Source organism: Carlito syrichta, unplaced genomic scaffold, assembly GCF_000164805.1.
Source record: "Carlito syrichta isolate Samal-C Ts95f unplaced genomic scaffold, Tarsius_syrichta-2.0.1 Scaffold95856, whole genome shotgun sequence".
NCBI lineage: Eukaryota > Metazoa > Chordata > Mammalia > Primates > Tarsiidae > Carlito > Carlito syrichta.
The window spans coordinates 21,444-36,261 of NW_007039952.1; the positions used below are offsets into that span (position 1 = coordinate 21,444).

A 14,818-nucleotide genomic window follows, 5' to 3' on the forward strand; every position below is an offset into this window, starting at 1 on the left:
TTATCCTACCTGTCTGTATAACTGCTAGTATCTTTTCCTTCTGTGCTGTGTCATAGGGGAACTGGTACACAGATTCTATCTCTCCCTGCGACCTCAGGACCCTGATTGTATCTATAAGTATTAGGATTTTGTATTTTATCTTATTACCCTTGGTGTTAAGGTGGGAGCAAGCTTGTATAACCTAGGTGAAAATGTAATTATGTATAATCACTTCTGAAAGGATTGTGGCAGTATCTGCTCAGTTTACACATATGAATATCCTATGGACCACCAATTCCACTCTTAAATATATACATCATAAGAATGTGTACCAAACTGCATACAAGAATATTTTTAGTAGTATTGTTTATATTAGCCCAAATCTGGAAAAACCCAAATCTCCTACTATAGTATAATAGCAAAATAAATTGTTGCATATCTATATAGTAGAATACTGTACATTATTGAAAATGAATAAACCACTGTTAAAAGCAACAGCATAAATGAATCTCGCTAATATAATTTGAACAAAATAAGTTAGACAGAAAAGAGCATACACTGTGTGATTTCACCATAATAAGGTTCAAAATAAGAAAAACTATGACATTAAAAATCAGAATAGGCTCATAGAACTTGGCCGCAGCAAGCTGAGCTGACCCTACAAGTGAGCAACTATGTCTAAGGGACCTGCAGTTGGTATTGATCTTGGCACAACCTATTTTTGTGTAGGTGTTTTTAAGCATGGAAAAGTAGAGATAATTGCCAATGATCAGGGAAACTGAACCACTCCAAGATATTTAGCCTTTACTGATACCCAACAATTGATCAGTGATGCTGCAAAGAATCAAGATGAAATGAACCTTACCAACACTTTTTTAAAATGTCAAACATCTGATTGTCTGATTGGATCCAGATCTGATGATTCTGTTGTCCAGTTTGATATGAAGCATTGACTCTTTATGGTGGCGAATGATACAAGCAGGCTCAGGGTCCAAGTAGACTACAAGGGAGAGAAGACAAGCTTCTATTGAGAAGAGACACTATCTATTGTTCTGATAAAGATGAAGGAAACTGGAGAAGCCTGCCTTGAGAAGGCTACTACCAAAGCCGTCGTCAAAGTGCCCGCTTACTTTAATTAGATTTTCCGCATCGGGCTACCAAAGACGCTGGAACAATTGTTGGTGTCAACGTACTTAAAATTATCAACCAGCCAACTGCTGCTGCTATTGCTTATGGCAATAGCAAAAATGTTGGAGCTGAAAGAAATGTCGATCTTTGACCTAGGAGGCGGCATTTTTGATGTGTTAATCCTCACTATTGAGGATGAAATCTCTGAAGTCAAATTTACAGCTGGAGACACCCACTGAGGTGGAGAAGACTTTGACAACTGAATGGTCAACAATTTCACTACTGAGGTCAAGTGCAGGTGTAAGAACATCAGTGAGAACAAGCGAGCTGCCTGGAACATCTTTACTTCTTGTGAATATGCTAAGCATGCTCTCTCTTCCAGCACCCAGGCCAGCATTGAGACTGATTCTATGATGGAAGCGACTTCTATACCTCCATTACCCATGCCTGATTCGAATAAGTGAATGCTGACCTGTTCTATGGCACCCTGGCCCCCATAGAGAAAGTCCTTTGAGACGCCAAACTAGACGAGTCACAGATTCATGATATTGTCCTGGTTGGTGATTCTATTCCTATCCTAATGATTCAGAAGTTTCTTCAGTGAAAAAGAACTGATGAGTTCTTCAGTGAAAAAAAACTCTGATGAGGCTGTTGCTTATGTTGGAGCTGTCTAGGCAGCTATCTTATCTGAAAACAAATCTGAAAATGTGCAAGATTTGCTGCTCTTTAATGTCACTCCTTTTACTTTGGGTATAGAAACTGCTGGCAGATTCATGATTGTCCTCATTACGTGCAATACTACCAATCCTATTAAGCAGACACAGACCTTCACTGCCTACTCTGACAACCAGCCTGGTGTGCTCATTGAGGTTTATGTAGGAGACTGCGCGATGACTAAATGTCGTGCTGGGAATGCTTGGCAAGTTTGAACTCACAGGCATATCTCCTGCAACCAGTGGTGTTCTTCAGATTTTTTAAATTAATTAATTAATTAATTAAAAAAATATATCAATATTTTTTATTTTGATATTGTGGGGTACAGTTAAGGGTTAGGAATACAAATATGCTTTGTTCAGGCACCCTTGTTGATAAAGGGTGTCTCCCCGTCCCCAGACAGATATTGTCTACCGTTAATCCCACCTCCTTTCCCTTCCCCCCCAGTTTCCCACCACTGTCAGTCCTTTTTTTATAGTATTACGGTGGATGTTCAAGGTCCGCTATATGAGTGAGAACATGTGATACTCAGATCTTTGTTTCTGTGAGAGGTCACTCAGTATTATTGACTCTAGTTCCATCCAGGTTGCTGCAAAGATCATAATTTTGTTCTTTTTTATGGTTGTGTAGTATTCCATTGTGTATATGTACCACATTTTTTTAATCCAGTCCTCTTTTGATGGACAGTATGGTTGCTTCCAGGTTCTTGCTATTGTGAACAATGCTGCGATAAGCATACGTGTGCAGGTATCTTTTTCATAGAGTGATTTGAGTTCTTCAGGGTATATTCCCAGTAGGGGGATTGCAGGGTCATATGGGAGGTTGATATTTAGAGCTTTTAGGAATCGCCACACTGTTTTCCACAGAGGTTACACCAGTTTGTACTCCCACCAACAGTGTAGGAGTGTTCCCTTTTCACCACAGCCTCTCCAGCAACTGTCATTTTTTGAGTTATTGATAATTGCCATTCTGACTGGAGTTAGGTGGTATCTCAGTGTGGTTTTCATTTGCATCTCCTTGATAATTAGTGAGGTTGAACATTTCTTCATGTGTCTGTTGGCTGCTCGAATGTTTTCCTTTGAGAAGTATCTGTTCGTATCTTTTGCCCACTTTATAATGGGGTTGTCTGTTTTTTTTCTTTTTAGCACGTTTGAGTTCCTTGTAGATCCAAGATGTTAAGCCTTTGTCGGACCTGGTGTTGGCAAATACTTTTTCCCAGTCTGTAGGCTGTCTCCCTGCTCTCTTGATGGTTTCTTTGGCTTTGCAGAAGCTTGTCAGTTTAATAAGGTCCCACTTGTCTATCTTCTCTCTTATGACATGTGGGTTTCGGGTTTTGTTCAGGAATTGGATGCCAGCTCCGATTTCCATGAGGGTATGTCCTTCATTTTCTAAGGTTCTTATGGTTTGAGGTTTCACATTTAGGTCTCTGATCCATTTGGAGTTAACCTTTGTGCATGGGGATAGATAGGGGTCCTGTTTCAATCTTCTGCATGTGGTCAGCCAGTTTTCCCAGCACCATTTACTGAATAGGTTCTCCTCTCCCCAGTGGTAGGTGGTGGAGACTTTGTCGAAGATGAGTTGGTTGAGAAATTGAAGTTTTGCTTCTGGAATCTCAGTTCTATTCTATTGGTCTATATGTCTGTTCTTGTACCAATACCAGGCTGTTTTGATCATTGTAGCTTTATAGTAAAGTTTGAAGTCTGGTAATGTGATACCACCTGCATTGTTTTTTTGTTGTTTTTTTTTTTGCTGAGGATTGTTCTGGCTATTCTTGGTCGTTTGTGTTTCCATATGAATTCCTGCGTTGTTTTTTCTAGGTCTGAGAAGAATGTGGCTGGTGATTTGATGGGTATTGCATTAAATCTGTAAATTGCCTTAGGTAGGATGGACATTTTCACAATGTTGATTCTTCCAATCCATGAGCATGGGATATTTTCCACTTGTTTGTGTCATCTTTGATTTCTTTGAGCAGTGTTTTGTAGTTTTCTTTGGAAAAGTCTTTCACGTCTCTGGTTAGGAAGATGCCAAGGTATTTCATTTTTTTGTGGCTATTGTGAATGAAATTTTGCTTTTTATTTGGGTTTCTATTTGTTTATTATTGGTGTAAAGAAATGTGATTGTCTTTTGTATGTTTATCTTATGTCCTGAGACTTTGCCAAAGTCCTTTATCAGTGTAAGAAGGTTTTTGTCAGATTGTCTTGGGGTTTCAAGGTACACGATCATGTCATCTGCAAAGAGAGATAACTTGACTTCCTCTTTTCCTATTTGGATACCACTGATTACCTTCTCTTCTCTGATTGCTCTAGCCAGGACTTCCAATACTATATTGAACAAGCGAGTTGAGAGTGGGCATCCTTGTTTGGTTCCAGTTTTCAGGAGAAATGGTTCCAATTTTTGCCCATTTAGGAGTATGCTGGCTGTGGGTTTCTCGTAGATGGCTTTTACTATTTTGAGGTATGTTCTCCGTATGCCTAGATGTTCAAGGGTTCTTCAGATTTAAGACACTTTTGACATCAATGCCAAAGCCATCCTCAATGTCTCTGCTATGGATAAGAGTACAAAAAAAAGAACAAGATTACCATCACTAATGACAAGTGTTGTTTGAGCAAAGAAGACATTGAACATGTGGTCCAGGAAGTTGAGAAGTACAAAGCTGAAGATGAGAAGCAGAGAAACAAGATGCCATTCAAGAATCCCCTTGACTTCTCTGCATTCAGTATGAAAGCAAATGTTGAAGATGAAAATTTCAAGGAGAGGTCAATGATGAGGAGGAAAAACAGATGATTCTTGACAAGTGTAATGAAATTATCAATTAACTCAAAAAGAATCAGATTGCAGAGAAAGAAGAATTTGAACATCAGCAATAAGAGCTGGAGAAAGTCTGCAACCCGATCATTACCAAGCTGTACCAGAGTGCAGGAGGCATGCCAGCAGGAATGCCTGGGACATTCCCTGGTGGTGGAGTTCCTTCCTATAGTGGTCCTACCTTGGGCCCCACCGCTGAACAGGCTGATTAAGCCAACCTAGATGTAAAAGAATCATTGTCTCACACAGTGAAAACACTGATGGACTAAAATTTGTAGCAATTTGGTGGCAGTTTTAAAGTTGAGCTACTGGGCATTCTCAATCCCTAAAATGGAACATGTGCACAGGAGAAGGAAATAATATTGCACTTTGTGAACACTGTATTGTAAGTGGAAAATGCAATGTCTTAAATAAAAGCATGTTTAAAGTTGGAAAAAATCCTGGAATCGTAATTATCTCTGAGTTGATTGAATAAGAGATTTAGAAAAGTCATGAGGGGATTTCTGGGATGCGTGTTATGTTGTATTCCTTTTTCCTTTTCTTAAGTAAACTTTACATTTTATAACAATTTTTGATTTACCGAAAAACTTATGACTACAGTACTGAGAAATCCCACGTATGCCTCAGCAGTTTTCTTATTTTAAAACTTGACATTTATATGACATTAATCATGATAAGATTATGAACCAATATTGATATGTTACTATTAACAAAAACCCATACTTAATTCAGATTTCCTTAACATTTATCTAATCTTCCTTTTCTGTTCTGGGAACCCAGCCAAAATACCACATTACCTTTAACTTTGTGTATTATTAGGCTCTTCTTGGCTGTGGTAGTTTTCCGGTTTCCCTGCTTTTAATGATCATGACAATCTTGAGGAGGACTGCTCATGTATATTGTAGAATGCTCTCAATTGGGATTTATCTGTTTTTCATCATCATGAGACTGGAGCTCTAGTTTGTCCAGGAGAAAGACCACAGAGATAAAGTGCCATTTTCATCACAGAACCTTCTATTTTTTTACCTCATTTTTTGTGACCCTGGTGCGATCAATTTGTGATAATTTCTGGATATGTGTGCATACAACTTGTCTACTTTTCTGGATATGTAGAACTTCCATCTAAATACTTTAAAATGAGAAGATAAAATGGTAGTGAAGAAAATGAGTCATACGTATCACTCATGGCCTGTTTCAGAAACGAAGACAATCTACTCATATTTTCTTGCTATTACTGTTGAGCATTCTTACCTACCAACATCAGAGAATAACACCGAGTGCTGGACATGGCAGCATTTCCTGGAGGGACATCAGCTAGCTATCATATGGCAGCTTGATTGCAATGGCCCTATTTCATCATTGAAGAGGAAGAGGCATGTCCCCACTGGAATACAGATGTTATGACATGGGCTTGCCTTCTCTGTCTAAAATACTTCTTCCATTATCACAGTTTATGAACATATTGGTTATCTCATCTACCATAATGATATTCAACATGACTTTGATATTGATGAGAGAAATAATTTCACTGCAAAAGAAGCATGACATAAGGCCTAAGCTCATATAATTCACTGTTTTACCATATACTTTGTTATGCAGAAGTCTCTGGTGTAAGAGAGTGGTATAACAGTGTACTGTTGGGATAAAACAACCTAAATGATGGGACTCTGTTTTACAGGATATGCTCTGTGCTTTGAACTAGAGACTAGTTGTCTTAATCTGCTCTGGCTGCCATAATAAAATACCACAGACCAAATGGCTTAAACAAGAGAAATTAATTTTCTCACAGTTCTGGAGACTGGAGAATTCAAGATCGGGGTTCCAGCTTCTGGTGAGGGTCTTTTCCTTGGCTTCCCGAAGGCTACCTTCTTGCTGTGTTCTTCCATGGTAGGCAGAGGGGGGAGGGGTCTGGTGTCTTTTCCTCTTCTATAAGAACACCAGTTCTATTGGCTCGGAATTTCATTTTATTTATTTATTTTTTATTATAAAGTTGTGGGGTACAATTCAAGGTTAGGTATACAAACAAACATTGATTATGCAGGTACCCTTGTTGATGAGGTATGCCCCTCCCTCCCCTAGCAGTTTCCCTCAACTGCCTATGCCACACCCCCTTCCCTGACAGTTTCCCATTACTGCCAAATGCTTTCTTACAGTACTATAATTGTTCAAGGTCTGCTTATGAGTGAGAACATGTGGTACTCTGTTCTTTGTTTCTGAAAGAACTAGAAATTGACCTTCCATATGACCCAGCAATTCCCCTATTGGGAATATACCTGGAGGAACTCAAATCATTCTACAAAAAAGATACCTGCACACATATGTTTGTTGCGGCTCTGTTCATAATAGCAAAAACATGGAACCAACCATGTTGCCCATCGAAGCTGGCCTGAATAAAGAAAAGGTGGTACATATACACAATGGAATATTATGCAGCCATAAAGAAGGACAAATATATGGACTTCACAGCAACTTGGATGGATTTGGGGCCAATCATACTCACTGATCTATCACACAGTTTCATTCTTATGGCCTCATTTATCCTTAATTACCTATATCTCTAATATAGTCACATGGGGAATTAGGGTTCAACATATAAATTTTGAAGGGGCATAATTCAGTCAGTGAAACTAGTGTATGGTGCTCTCTCTCCCATAGCCAGAATGCATGGGTGTGTGAATCAAGGGATAGAAGTTGGGGGTGTCCCCTCTAGCAATTATACCTAATAAGTCACTTGTGAACTTTTTACTCACCAGTCTCCACAGCACATAGCACTTCAGGTTTGGAAGTCTTCATTCCTGGAAGAGGAGGCTTTCAGAAAAGGATGCAACAGTAATTCCATCGAATTGCAAGGTAAGACAACTACTTGACCATTGTGGACTATTTACTCTACTGAACCAAGGGACAAAGAAGGAGGTTTTATTATATTGGTTGTGATGACTGATTTTGACTACCAAGGAGGAATTGAGTTGCTTCTACACAGGGAGGGCAAGGAGCACTGTGTCTGGAACAGAAGAGGTTCTCTGGTGCTTTTTTAAAAAGCACAATTCTGAATTACATGAAAACAGTAGACCAGACTGGGCTTGGTGGCTCAGTCTGTCATCCCAGCACTTTGGGAAGCCGAGGCGAGTGGATTGCCTGAGCCTGCAGGTTTGAGACTAGCCCGGGCAACTCAGTGAGATCTTGTCTCTACAATAAATTAAAAAAAAAATTAGCTGGGTGTGGTATCGTGCACCTGTAGTTTTGGCTACTTGGAAGGCTGAGGCAGAAGGATCACCCTAACCCAGCAGGTCAATGCTGGGGTGGCCGTGAGTGTGCCACTGCACTCCAGCCTGTGCAATGGAGTGAGACTTCAGCTAAGAAAGAAAGAAAGAAAGAAAGAAAGAAAGAAAGAAAGAAAGAAAGAAAGAAAGAAAGAAAGAAAGAAAGAAAGAAAGAAAGAAAGAAAGAAAGAAAGAGAAAACAGCAGACCACATATATGGCAGTGGTCCCATAAGTTATAATGCTGTATTTTTACTGTACTTTTTCTAGGCTTAGATATGTCTTGATAAGCAAATACTCATCATTCTGTTATTATATGTTATTATACTGAATCTACAGTATTCCATATAATAACATATTGTCCAGATGTGTAGCCTAGGAACAATAGGCTATCCATATAACCTAGTGTATAGTAAGCCATATAACCAAAGTCTTTGTAAGTACACTCTATGATGTTTGCATAATGATGAAATCGCCTAACTACGCATTTCTCAGAACACATCCCTGTCATTAAGCAACACATGACTGTATTTTTACATCTAAAAATAAAAGTTAATGGAAAACTATAGCAACCAACAAAAGGGCAGAACCATTAAAGTCTCAGATATCTCAGGAATGAATGTTTGGGTCATACTCCCAGGTAAAGAACAACAGCCAGTTGAGTCATAGCTGACGACAAAGCAAATATGGAGTGAGAAGTGGAAAAAGAAGTTAGAAATGTCACTATGGTCTCATGATCAGGTGCAGAAGTGTTGATTATAGCAGCTATTCACATTTTCTTCTTCTTTCTTCTTTTTCTTCACATTATGTCATGTGTTTAGTTTGCGTTAACTGTACAACAGAATTTTTATATAAAAAATCAGCATTGTGACTGAATTGGAGGAAAAATTAATATATCTCGGAGACAGATCGTGTGATTGCTTTCTAGAAGTAGATGCAATAATGCTTAGGTCTTTCCATCTCCTCACTTTCTAAAGAGGATAGTTGGCTCTTATCAGACAGACACACAGAGTTGTTTGTTGTTTCATGGCAGTTTAGAAGTATGGTAGAGAAGTAGAGAGGGGTATGTATAGATGATGAGTAGCCAAGGGGGGAAATTATGTCGGATATTAAGTAGTTGTCTCTTAACTCCAAACCCACCCTTCCACACCTCTGCTCTGTGCTGCTGAGGCTGAGACTCTGCAAATAGCATTTCTGTTTTGCCAATAAGCGGTGCTAAAGGGAGATTGCAAGTCTGAAAGGAGAAGATGGCCTTGCTTCTTTCTGCCTGCTTCCTATGGATTTATTTTCTGCTACCCCAAGAGTAGGTGGTTTACTCAACTCCCTTTTAGCTAATTCCCTTTGTGCTTATATAAATTGGAGAAAGATTTGATTGTTTGCAACTAAGAACACTGAATAATACACTTCTATTCTCTGCTAGTCTATTCTGTAACTCTGCTTGTTACTCAGCAGGTCACAGGGAAATGACATGGGCTCAGAAAGTTAACAGAAGGGTTAATTTGCCTTTTTATTGCAGTCTGCATTTCCATTTCAACCTTGGAGTGTGGATTTCTGTTTCTTCCTTGCAGCCTTCAGAGCCACACATGTGCACCCAACCCATTTGAGTGGCTTCCAAGCCTTAAGACCCAGCGTCTCTTCAAATATGTTGCCTATTTTAAATGGAATGTTTACTTTTTTACTGTAAGGTTTTGTGAGTTATTTATATGATCCAGATAAAGTCCTTTATGAGACATATGATTTGCAAGTATTTTCTTCTGGTCTATGCCCTGTCTTTTCTATTCTCCTAACGGTGTCTCTTGAAGAGCAGAAATATTATTTTTTATGAAGTCTAATTATAATTTTTTTCTTTTTTATCTTGGTTTTAGTGTCATGTCTAAGAAATTTCTCAGAACACATCCCTGTCATAAATATTTTCTTTTTTTTTTCTTCTGGAAATGTAGTAATTTTGACTTTTAAATTTTCGTCTATTTAAAAATAATCTTTACATATGGTATGAGGTATAGATCAAAGTTCATACCTCATACAGACATAATTGGCATATAGATAGCCAATTTTGAAAGTAAAACTTGTTGAATTGACTATCTTTTCTTCATTGCTTTGCCTTTGTTGAAAATCAGTTGTTCACATGTATGGTGGTCTGTTTCTGGACTCTGTTCTGCTCCATTGATCTGTCTTTCTTGATGCTGATTTCTGGCTTGATTACTGTAGCTTGATGCTGATTTCTGGCTTGATTACTGTAGCTTTATAATAACTCCTGAGGTTAGAAAGCGTAAGTTTTTTGACACTGTTCTTCTTTATCAAGTTTTAACAATTTCAAGTAATTTGTGTTTCCATAAGAATTTTAGAATTAACTGGTCAAGTCTGCAAAAAAAAAAAAAAAAAGGAAAGCCTGTTGTTACTTTGATTGGGATTGCAGTAAATCTATAGAACAATTTGGGGAGATTAGCTGTCTTCACAATATGTTGTCACGAGACCAAAGAAAGTATGCATTTCTATTACTTATATTTTCTTCCATTCCTCTCAACAATATTTTAGAGTTTTCAGTTCATATATATTGTCCACATTGCTTTTGTTTATTCCTAGACATTTCATAAATTGATACTATTGCAAGTAGTATTGTTTTTACGCATTTTAATGTCTAATTGTTCATTGATAGAACATAGAAATAAACTTATTTTAGCTTAATTTTGCAAGCTGTAAAATTGTCAAATGTTTGTATTACAGTATAATTTTTAAAGATTTCATCAGATTTTCTAAATAGGTGATTATGTTTTCTGTGAATAAATACTGTTTTAATATTTTCTTTAAACAATTTGTGCCTTTTTTTTTTCTTGCCTAATCAGCCTGGCTAGGACCTCCAGCACACTGTCGAATAGAAGTGGTGAGAATGGACATTTTTGCCTTGTTTCTAATATTAGTGGACAACATCAGTCATTCATCATTAAGCAGCAATACAATCATGCAGATAATTTAAGTCAAAACAATACTTTAAATATTCAGATTCTGTAGGAGAATGTTTAAAGTCTGAATTATTTGAACAGTCACATCATACCATTATTGTTTTACTTATAAAAATTACTTGGCATTGTTAAGAAAAGTTCAAGGAAAACAGTCATTTTATATAACTGAATGTTACTGATTTTCTTGACAATACAAATAAAATTGCCATATATTCCACAGTTAATTAAGCAAAAACATGTTAGTTATGGAATTTTCACAGATGGTTTTTATCAGGTTGAGGAAGTTCCCTTTTATTCCTAGTCTGCAGAATGTTCTTATCATGAAAGAGTGCTGGATTTCTCAATTATTTTCTTCTTGTCTATTTGAGATCATAATTTTATCTTTTAGTTTAATTCTACTTCCCATCTCATTATCCTAGCCCAAAATACAAAATAAAAGACATTATAAGAAAGAAAGCTACAGATATATATCCCTTATTAACATAGATACAACCATTTTGAGCAATGACTCAACAAATTAAATCTAACAACATAAAAATGATAATACATTTTGACCAAACTGAGTTTATATCAAGAATGCAAGGTCGATTTAATGTTTGAAAGTATGTTGAGTTAATTAAAATTGGTATTATTTCTTCCACGAATGTTTGATAAAATCCACCAGGAAAACCACCTGTGCCTGGTGTTTTATTTTTGTGGGAAAATTTTTAACTATAAATTCAATTACTTAATAGATATAGGGTTATTCAAGTTTTTTTTTTGTACTGAGTGACCTCTGGTAGTTTATGTCTTTCAAATAATTTGTTCATTTCTCCCAAGTTCTCAATTTTATTGTTATAAAGTATTTATAATGGCCATTTTTTCCTGGTTAATATATACAGACTCTGTGGTCATGTTTCCTTTCTAATTCCTGATATTGGTAATTTCTATAATCTCTCTTTTGTTTCTGATCAGCATGAAAAGAGGTTTATGGATTTTATTAATCTTCTCAAAGAACAACTTTTGTCTTCATTGAGTTTATCTGCTGTTGGTGTTCTCCTATTTTATTAATTTCCATTCTTGTATTTACTATTCTTTCCATTTTGTTATTATTGTTTGTGATTCTCTATTTTGTAAGGTAGAACCTTAGAGTATTAATTTGGAACTACTTTTCTCCTGTAGGCATTTAGTGTCATGAGTTTCTCTCTTAGCACTGCTTTAGCTGCACCTTACACATTTTGATATACTGTGTTTTCATTTTCATTTTGTTAAAAAGTTTCTAATTTCCCCTTTTAGTTCTTCTATGACAGGTTAATTATTTAGTAGTGTTTTTAGTTTCCCAACTCTTGGCAATTTCCCCCATATATTTCTGTTATGATTTTTAACAATTTCATTTTTGTAAGAGAACATAATTTACATGATATGGATTCTATATTAAATGTACTGATATATGTGTTACTATCCAGAATTCGGTCTATTTCAATACCTATTCTATCTGTACTGGAAAATAATACATAATCTTCTGTTGTTGAGTTGAATGCACTATGAATGTCATCTAAGAAAAACCTAAAATCAATAATGTTGCCTTTCCCCATAAGAAACTAGAAAACGAAGAGTACATTAAATCCAAAGTAAGCAAAAGAAAAAAAATTAAAAATTAGAGTAGTAATCAATTAAACTGAAAACAGAAAAGGAATAGAGAAGATCTACAAAGCCAAAAGATAGGTTTTTTTAAAAAACGTTGATAAACCTAATCAATGCAAATGACAAACTTCTAGCTAGACTACCTACAAAAAAGAAAAGAAAAGACATAAATCAATACCAGAAATGAAAAAGGAGTCATCACTACTTGTTCCATGGGCATTAGAAAGATAATAAAGGAATATTAGGAACAACTCTATGCCCACAAATTTGATAAATTAGGTAAAATAAATCAAGTTTTGAAAATAAAATGCTACTAAAACTCACACAAGGAGAAATAGATAATATGAATACGCCTTTATCTGTTAAACAATTCAGCCAATAATTAATAACCTTCCAAAGGCCCGGGCATCAGGCCCATATGACTTCACTGTTAAATTCTACCAAACATTTAAGTAAGAAATTATGTCAATACTCTATAATCTCTTCCATAAAATAGAAACAGAGGAAATACTTTCTAATGGATTCTGTGAGGCCAGCACTACCCTAATACCAAAACCAGAAAAATACATTGCAAGAAAGGAAAACCACAGACCAATATCTCTCATGAAGATAGATGTAAAAAAAGTTCTTAAAAATATTAGCATATCAAATATGACAAGGTGTAAAAATAATTATACATGATGAGCACATGAGATTTATCCCAAGTATGCAAGGCATATTCAGCATTCAAAATTCATTTAATGTAATCCATTGCATCAACAGGCTAAAGAAGAAAGACATGATCATACCAATAGATGAAAAAAAATATTTGACAAATCCAACAATCATTCATGATAAAATTATCAACAAACTATAAATAGAAAAATAACTTCCTTAGCCTGATAAAGAACATCTACACAATCCCTATACAAATGTTTATAACTCATAAGCAGACTGTGAACAATTATCATAATACTATGAGAAAGGGATTGGCAGTATCAGGAAACTGCCGTTGGGGGATGGGAGGATTAGCAGTTGAGGGAAACTACCAGGGGAGGAAGGTTGATGAAGTACCCTCATCAACAAGGGTACCTGCATAATGAACATTTGTATACCTAACATGAATTATACCCCACATGTTTAAAGTAAAAATTTAAAAAATTAAAAACAACAGCAACAACAAAATTGCAAATACTATAAAAAAATCCTTCATATTTTGACCTCAATATAAATATTTGAATTTTTTTTTCATTTTTCCTTATGTACTATAACAAAATATCCAACTTCTTATCTAATTCCTTTATCTATACTCTATATCCCAATTAGTTTTTTTTCCTCAAGATCTTCAATTACATTGCCTCTCAAGAATGTCAATGTTACGATCTCTCCCCCTGTATCTATTTCCTCTTCCTCTTTTATGGATTTTTTCAATAACAATTTAGGTTCAAATCCCTTTATTTTTATCCCATGTTTCCTAACATTAACCCAACATTCTCTACTATCAAAATAGATAGAGTCCTTAAATATTTTATTCACTACTCAGTCTACTTACAGATGTATAATTTCTGCTATTAGGATTCAGCACAAATGTGATACATTTCAACCCCTAACTTCCTAAATTGTTTGCAGCATTTGATATTTTTGTTGTATCATTCTTTTAAATAAACTCTCATTTATTAGTTGAAAAAAAATCCCTATAACTAACATCAGACTTTTCAAAATTTTGTTTTTAATTACCAAATAATAATTGCATATATTCATGAGGTACATTGTGACACATTTATTTTTGTATATAGTGTAGCAATATTCAACAAATCTCCTCACCAACTTCTTTTTTGTGGCAAGAACGTTAAAAATTGATTCTTTTAGCAATTGACATCATACTTAACAGTTGAGAAATGAGAAACTTTCTGCCTATGATTGGTAAAAAGGCAAGGATGCTCTCTCTCACCACTCTTATTCAACATTATACCAGAAATCCTAGCTAATGCAATTAGGCAAGAAAAGGAAATTAAAAGTATACAGATTGGAAAAGAAGATTTAAATTTTTTCTCAAATGACAGGATTATTTATGTAGAAAATCTCAAAGAATCAACAAAAATGCTTCTGGAACTAATAAGTGATTATTGCAAGACTGTAGAATACGAAGTCAGTATACCAAAATAAAGTGATTGTCTGTATATCAGTAACGAGCAATTGCAATATGATATTAAAAACACAATATTACTTAAATTAGAACCAAAAAATGAAATACTTAGGTATAAATCTAATAAAATATGTATAAGATCTATATAAGAAAATCTACAAGACTCTGAACAAGGAAATCAAAGGCAATCTAAATAAATTGAGAGATATTCCAAATTTATGGATAG

At 35.7% G+C, this 14,818-nt stretch overlaps 1 pseudogene; it reads left to right on the forward strand.

Moving 5' to 3' along the window:
- The first annotated feature begins 653 nt into the window (after positions 1–653).
- On the forward strand, positions 654–4,838 carry LOC103264388 (annotated as a pseudogene).
- Positions 4,839–14,818: the final 9,980 nt, after the last annotated feature.